The 8,763-nt window shown below is 36.1% G+C and overlaps 1 pseudogene; it reads left to right on the top strand.

The window, feature by feature from the left end:
- Window positions 1-7,503: 7,503 nt before the first annotated feature.
- LOC116281754 (NFU1 iron-sulfur cluster scaffold homolog, mitochondrial pseudogene) lies at window positions 7,504-8,170 on the top strand (annotated as a pseudogene).
- The last annotated feature ends 593 nt before the right edge of the window (window positions 8,171-8,763 follow it).

The following is an 8,763-nucleotide window of genomic DNA, read 5'->3' as shown; positions in this document are numbered from 1 at the left end:
TAACAAATAATCTTTATTGTGTGCTTGCAGTGTCCCAAGCACCATGCTAAATCTTTACTCATTCAACAAATATTTTCTGAGAGTCTTACAGGCACTCAGGACACAGCAGTGAAGTAAGAGTTACAAGTCTCTTGAGTTTGTATCCTAGAGGATGGAGATGGACACTAAGTATGATAAATATGTAAATTATACAGCATGTTCCAAGATGATAAGTGCTGTGAAAAAACAGAGGAGAGGAAGGGGAACAGAAGTGCTGGAATGGGGCTGGAATTTTTGTCAAGGTTAATAAAGGCTTTCACTTGACACACACACAAAATTCTATACATAATTTTAAAAGAAAACAAAAACAAGGAAAAACCATAAAGGATACAGAGGAACAGTTCTGCTAAAACAGAAGAGTGCTGCTGCATACAAAACACATGAAGAATCAGAATCAAAAGTTACTCTGAAGGCAAAAAGAGAAAATCACCTCGTAAGTAACATGGCCAACGCTGCCAGCAAACCTGGTAGTGGCTCCACTAGGCAAAGTATAGGAACCTAACTTCTGTTTTCCTCGCCATAAACTGAATAAACAGCACTGACAGCAGGCCTGAGAAGTCAGGGCTGGAAGGAAAAGCTCAGAGGGAAGGAACACTAGGGATGAGGGGTGTGTACAACCACGTACAGTCTCACTCTTCGCACCCGCTTTGTTCCTAAAAAAAGACCAGTTCAGTTGAGTGCTCTTTGTTTTGGCACTTGACCTGACGAACTTGGGTCCTGATCCAGACCTTCATCCACTCTACTCTCAAGCCGGTGGAGACAGATAAATAATTTATGTATGATTCCTAAAGGATTCCCTCTTCTTCCAACCCCTAGTAATCTCTAATCCATTTTCTGTCTTTTTGAATTTGCCTATTCTAGATATTTCATATAAATAGATTATACAATGTTTGTTCTTTCATGTCTGAACTCCTTCACTTATCATAATATTTTCAAAGATCATTTGTGTTGTAGTATGTATCAGAATTCCATATTTTTCTGGCTAAATAATACCTCCTTGTATGTATATACCACATTTTGTTCACCCATTTATTTGTTGATGGATACTGGGTTGTACCCACCTTTTGGCTATTGTTAATAATACTACAATGAGCATTGGCATACAGATATTTGATTGAGTCCCTGTTTTCAGTTCATTTGGTTTTATACCTGTAAGTGGAATTGCTCGGTCATAGGGTAATTAAATGTTTAGCTTTTTGAGGAACTAGTAAACTGTTTTCCACAGTGGTTACTCTAGTTTACATTCCCACCACAACGCGCAAGGATTCCAGTTTCTTTACATGCTCAGCAACGCTTGTTATTTTGTTTGTTGTTTCCATAATAGCCATTCTTTTTGTGTGTGTGTGTGTGTGTGTGTGTGTGTGTATGTATTTTTACTGAAGTATAGTCAGTTTACAGTGTTGTGTCAATTTCTGGTGTGCAGCACAATACTTCAGTCATACAGGAACGTACATTTATTTGTTTTCGTTTCTTTTTCACCGTAAGTTACTACAAGATATTGAAGCTAGTTCCCCGTGCTATACAGTATAAACTTGTTGTTTATCTATTTTATATGTATTAGTTGTATCTGGAAATCTCAAACTCCCAATTCATCCCTTCCCACCCCCTTCCCCGCCTGGTAACCCTAAGATTGTTTTCTATGTCTGTGAATCTTTTTCTGTTTTGTAAATAAGTTCGTTTCGTAACAGCCATTCTAATGGGTATCAAGTGCTATGTCATTGTGGTTTTGATTTGCATTTCCCAAGTGATCAGTGATGTTGAGCAATTTTCATGTGCTTAACAACCACTTGTATATTTTCTTTGGAGAAATGTCAATTCAATGTTGCTCATTTTTAAATTGAGTTTTTTATCTTTTTGTTGTTTAGTTATCCATAGACTGAATGTGTTGTGTTTTGAGTAGTACTGATATCTTAATAAAATTAGGTCTTCCTATCCATGAACACAAGATGTCTTTCCATTTATTTAGGTTTTCTCTAAAATTTTCAGCCATGCTTTGTGACTTTTAGTGTACAAGTCTTTCATTTCCTTGGTTAAATTAATTACTAGGTATTTTTGTATTGTATTTTATAGATGCTGTTGTAAATGTAGTTGCTCTTATAATTTACTCTTTACGTTATCATTGCTGTTTTATAGAAACACAGCTGATTTTTGTTTGCTGATCTTTGCCCTGAAACATTGCTAATTTGTTTATAAGCTCAAGTACCTTCCTCCTGGATTCATCGGAATTTTCTGTATGTAAGATTACGTTATCTGTGAATACAGACAATTTACTTCTTTGCCAGTTTTTTCTTTTCCCTGTCTAATTGCTCTGGCTAGAATTCCCAGTACATTGTCAAACAGCAGTGGTCGTATTTTTAAACTGCATGATCAGGGCGGTGTTGAACATACAGATGAGGCAGATGAGGATGATTACAGGTTTGCAGGCTTCACCTTTCCTGTGTCCTCCTTTCCCTTGCCAGCCAGAGTTCCGTATCGCTGGCCTGACTTTACGGTGTGCTCTCACTGTCTGCTTTCTAGTTTGACTCTGAGCCCCTTCCTCTATCTCAGGATGAGCAAAGCTTCTCCATCTGGGCTACAGTGCTACCATTTCAGCTAAAATAGTAGCCATTCTTCTCTAAGTTAAGTAAACCTGTCCAGAGAAATTTCCTTCTAGTTTTTTTTTTCTCTTTTCTGAGCACGGAAAGGCTAAACTCATCTGAACCACTTAGTTTCTCTTTAGAACACTTTCTTAACTTCCCCAAGTCTATACAATTTTAAACTGAAGTGTGGGGATTAAGGAAACCACTTTCATTGAAAAATATTGTGTCATAGAGTATGACGGCTGCTTTACATTCTATTTGTGCATGTAAAAAGCCAAGGAAGTAGATACTATTCTTCCATATATAGTTGAGGGTAATGAGGCTTAGTGAGCAGTTGATTTGAAGTTTAAACTCGTGCCAGTTTTTTTTTTTTAAAGGAAAGAGTTGCTTTTACACAGTCCCTTCAGCCATTCTCATTATCCCAGTTCTCCAAACCCCAGTTTTACCTCTGCCACTTTTTGAGAAAGTATAGAAGTTCGATACTTGAAATTGTTCATTTCAGGATTAGATGATTTTTGAAACAAAGTACACCTGAATGTAGAATTGTAATTTTAAAAGAATAGCAAAGTATGTTCATCAGACTGGCTTTTTCAGATTTTATCTTCTCAACAATCCTACAATATTGGTAGTATTATTATCTCCATTTATAGGGAGGCAAAATGAGGTTTGGAAAGGTTACATAAAATGCCCAGGGTTATATATGTAGAAGTGATGGCGCTTAGATAATGGAAACAAATAACAGTTCAAGTAGTTTTAACAAAAGTATTAACTAAAACACCTCCCCAAATTGGCTATGGAGAAAAATGTTACTACTTTCATTTTCATAAAGTGTAATTATTAAGCTTAAAGAAGAAAATTTAAATAAAAATCAAATAAGAAATTCACATATGACTTCCATTTTTATTCTAAAAATTTGGAAAACTACTATGTTTTTACTGTTTCAAATTAAATGGAATTTTAAAAAATTAACAACCTTATAACCACATGTGTTAACATGCCCTTAATATTCCATGTTTTTTCCCTTGACACTTAAATATTATTTTTGGCAAACACACATACACACAACACAAAAGAAACAGTTTTTTATTTAAAATAAACTCAAAATATACAAATATTTTAAAAACTATCCTTTTAATATTTTGAAAAGGTGGAGTCTGAGCAGGAATGTTGCTTTAAGAAAGGTACTCATATTATTATAAAAATAGAACTTATGCTTGTGATGTTGCAGTTGCCATGGTTACTACAAATTTGTTACTTAATAGCAGAGCAAATAGATTCATAAACATGCTAATTATATCTGATACATTTTTCAGACTGTTTTGTATGAATATGCATATAGTTTGCATGAAAGTGAATACCCCCATCCAATAATTTTGCAAGTTTGAGAAGGTTTTGCTGTATTCTCTATGATGTAGTGTGTGACCATCTCAACTTGTGAAAAAAGAGCGAAGAAAATGAAAAGAAAAAGAAAAAGAAAATTTTCAAGCAAATGATTTTATGATTCACAGGGTAGACAGCTATTGTTTTTAATGTAAATAATATAAATATTTCCAAATACTAAATACTTTACCATCCAGGTTGAAGTTTTGGATGTATAATAAAAACTCTTTTTATTCTGTCATTTCATTTAAACATACTAAGAAAGATACTGGTATGCCAAAGGAATAAATATCGTTCTGAGTTTTTGACATGAATCAGCATGTTACAAAATTTACATATGGAGATGAACAAAGATCTCAGAACTACAGTGTTTTCCTTCCTATCGCTTAAGTATTTGATAATGTTGAGTGCACACTGAACATTGCAAAAACTCAAGGGCCCTGTTCTGTTTTTCTAAAAAGCAAAGCCACCAACATAATGAGAAGGAAGGAGAAGTCTTCTGCAGTTACAAAACCACAAGGAGGGGGAAGCGGTGGCCCAGACTACCCATTGAGCAAGCACATGATATAACTCAAAGTAGATGTAGGAAAGAGGCTGCGACCCTTCCTGAGAAAGAGGATTCGCTTGGGAGATTTGTGACTTCAGTCAGGACCTTGCATAGCTGTCTGATGAAAGAGGGAAAACATGTGTCTCCTGAGAATTACACCAGGAGGGGTCTTTGCCCTAATCTTGTGATTGAAGATGTTACCACTCTTATGTCTCCATTTAAAACAATGCCCCGCTTTCTCTTTTATTGACACTGACTTTTTTCTCCTTTGATGAAGTTCTAGGTAAAAACACCAGTTAGGTGCTCAGAAACCAAGTGGTATTGGGCAACATAGATAATATTAACAATCAGCCACTTACTTGTTTATGCTGTTTCTCACTTTCACAACCAAAGCACACAGAAGCTGGTTGCTGTATTTCAGATGTTTGAGCATGTCACAGATATTGACTGAAAAATCTGCTCTGCAGCTCACTGTCACCTAGTGATTGATATCAGCTGTAACAAGATAAAATGTTATGGCATCATAATTCTGTTTGATGCAAGGTAATCTTTGATCTTTTACTATCAACAGAAGATTATAATATATACTTAGTGTGATAAATAATACCTTTTCACTGATGTCAGAGAAGGAGCAAGTTAAATTGATGTGGTTCCAATAGCTAGCATTTTATTTGCAATTTTTTGAAAGATTAAACACCTTGTAAACAGAAGGACTAGATTCCAAAAATGTATTATTTAATTATTCTGTTTGTTAATAATTAATCATCAGCTATGCTCTCTTTTGCATTGAACTAAAGGATGCCTTTTAAAAACTGCTAAATGCATAGCCTTGAGGTAACTTTTTATTGGAGGGCATAATGGTACTGAGGTGCCAGTTAGAAGCATTAATTTGCCAAAAAGTTATGTAAATAAAAATCAGGAATTGAATAGCTGATATGTGAAATAGTCTCAATAAGAGAAAGAACTATCTTCCCTTTCTTGTAAAATGTGGAGTCCAGACTCCTTCCTTAGCACATAGCAAATGTTTGATAGAGTTAGCTCTCAAAATTATTATTTTTATCATAATTAATTGCAGTTCTTAGCATATGCTGTGATCTTATGATTTACCTCAAACGTGACTTCCTTTGAGAGGCCAATCCAGTGTATCCTTTCTCTGCTCCTCAGGAAAGATAGTGGTTTTTTTCCTCTCTGCTCCCTTAGTAACTTGGCCTGCTTGTTATTACTGGCCTTTGTTGCGTTGAGATGACTTGCTGCTTACATAATGTTGCATTTGAATGTGAGCTACTTGAACCGAACTGCAGATCAGCTCTTGACTGTCTTTGCCCTCCATGTTTACTAGGTGCTCAGTAAATGTTTGTTGGTTGAGTTACTGAATACGTGACTCAACCAACATACGTTGGTTTTGTTGTTGAAACCAACCACAGAAGAGCAGCAAAATGAAAATGGGAAGGAAATCAATTGACAAAAAGAAGGCATAAAAAGAAAAGACAAAGTTTACTTCTAGTGTTAGTCATTTGTATCTAAAACCTTACAGCTTTGCGGACATACAGCAGAGCCTCAGGCATTGCACTGGACTGAGAATTGCTTAGGCCTCTCACTTTTCCTTTCCTCTGGATATTAGCAGTAGAGCCTTTTAAAAAATCTTTCTGTTGAATCCCTGATTTGATCCTCATGGTATACTTGTGAAATAGTCAAGTCGGGTATATCGTCATCACTTTTTTATAGAGCAGGAAAGTACAACTCAGAGAGGTTAATGGTTTGTCCAGGGTTACGCAACTAAGAGACAGATTGTAGGCTCAACTGTGGATATCTGCCTGAGGCCATAAGCCTTTCCTGAGGCTAATTACAAATATTTTGTCTATTTGAGAAATGTTTACATTCTAAACACTAGATTAATTTTTAGCCAGCTATAAAAAAGTAGATCCCCAAAGTAGATTCAATGATGTCTACAGTTGAACTGAATTTTGAATAATACTTGATATGTCATTTTTGGTTCTTGCTACATAAAATGATATGAGAACATTAAGAAATGGGGACTCTGAGGACTTGCTGAAGCATTTTCAGTCAAATATTTCTGTATTTCTGCCGATTCCTCTAGTTAGGATTTATTGCCATGGCTAAGGATTTTTAGAAATAATTTTTTCTCTGAAATAGGGAAAAATTTAAAAGGTTCTATAATTTCATCTGTAGTGTTAGGTTTGTACATACAGGCCAGTACTATTCACATGATCATATTGCATTTATTGGGCTTATAAAACGAAACTACCTCCCAAAATAGCAGCTTTCTTAGACTTTTTGCAGGATCAGTGTTCTCAAAGAGATAACAGATGTCATCTTCCTTTAGCAGGTGAGAATCTGAGCTTTCTAGGCGGTTAAGAGCAGTATTCTGAAACCAAAGCTTCATTTGATTTGAATCTACAATTGCTGTCAGCTGTAGTAACTTAGAAGCATAGACTTTATAGCTGAATTGACTTAAAAGATTGTCTAATGAAATTTGTTTGTATGAGAAGAAATTGTGGTCTGGAGAGGTTAAGAGGTTCATCTAATTTCACATGGCCAGTTTATGGTGCAGCTAGCACTTGAAGCCAGATTATTTTCTTGCTTTTCAGTATTATTTTTCTATGCAATTTACTGACTCCATCTTGGTAGGTACACTAGTTATCTATTGCTGTGTAACAAGTCATCCTGTCTATGACGGTAGCTTAGGGAAGCTGGGGCCACTGTTGTGGGGCTACGCTAATAATTCTGTCACAATGATAAATGTGCATGCCACTGAAAAACAACCTCTTTATCAGTTTGGATAAAGACCACTTTTCCAGCTGCCTGTCTGGTTACTGAGTCACCATGTCATACACGTAAAGGACAAAGATGTAAATAAAATGTATGGTTGTTTAGTTTCAATTTCTATTTCACCAAGGAAGTGATTCAACATCAATTAACTGGAACTACATATGAAATATGTTTATTCAAACACAAAATACTGTGAATCCTACCCATTTGAAGTTTATTAGAAGAAAACCAATTTTAGAGGGAAGGACCATGGATTTTCCCACACCAGCTATGGCATTTTACTCCCTCCTGGCAAAGCAGGTATTTAGCATAAAGGAGTCAAAATTACCTTCTTTAGATCAGATTTCATTGATGTCACAAATGAAAGTGAAGATGTAGAACAGAATTTAATGAAGCCAGATATTTATGCAGCAGTTTTGGACTTCTTTGACTCTCTTCTGAAGAAGCATCTTCAGGAGAAGTGGGATCTTGGAAAAAAACGAAACAAAACATGAAGTTATGACAAAATCAGTAATTGTTAGAAGCTAGAGTATGGCCAGCTCTGTGAGAAGAGGGAGAAATGATCTCTCAACGATTTGAGGAGGGTATGGTATGGCTGAAATGCCAAAGTTCTTTCCTGTCACCCTGGTCCAATCATTACTCTGAAAAATAGGATTTGAAACATGCTCCAGCAGAAGCAAAAGGTCTACAGCAAGTTATGGATGATGAATCAGAAGAAAAGAAGCTAACTCATTGTGGTATAGCTGGGCTTTCTTTGTGTCTAAAAGTTACCATTTCTAATAATATGCATCAAACTTTTATTATTAATCTTCTGAAGAACTTTGCTGAGAATTAATAAAATATGCCTTTTTTTTAAGGAAAACAAAACAAAAACCTTAGTAGCTTGAAGTAATCATTTGCTCTTGATTCTCTTGATCAAACATTTTAGCTGGGATCAGCTGGGTGACTTTTCTTGGGGTGTCATTCTTGGGGTGTCTTAGTAAGCATGTGAATGCAGTAGTATGGAGACATAATGGACTAAATGATCTAAGATGGCCCCATTCACATCTGGCTGAGGACAGGGTTCCCCGTGCTCTCTTAGTATAATTATCAAGAAGCTTAGGCTTCTTTGTATGGCGTTTGGTTCCCAAGGAGGTGACAATGGAAGCTGCAAGTTCTCTTGAGGCGTAGACTTGGAACTCCTGTAACATGATACCCATCACATTTCATTGGTCAAGGTGAGTCACAAGGCCCACCAAGTATAAGCAGGTGGAGACACCGACTCTACTTTCTGCTGGAAGGAACAGCCGAGTCATCTTGCAAAGAGGTATTTGCATGGAGACAAGAGGCATTTGTGTACCACCACCCCCTGTTTCTGCGGCCTGTATCACTGGATATGCCAAAAGTATTCACCATTCCCTTTCATCTGTATTTTCTATGAAATAATAC

The sequence above is a fragment of the Vicugna pacos genome, chromosome 9 (genome assembly GCF_048564905.1).
Source record: "Vicugna pacos chromosome 9, VicPac4, whole genome shotgun sequence".
NCBI classification, from domain to species: domain Eukaryota; kingdom Metazoa; phylum Chordata; class Mammalia; order Artiodactyla; family Camelidae; genus Vicugna; species Vicugna pacos.
Note: the sequence above shows the minus strand (reverse complement) of the source record. Positions and strands in the feature narration are given on the sequence as shown.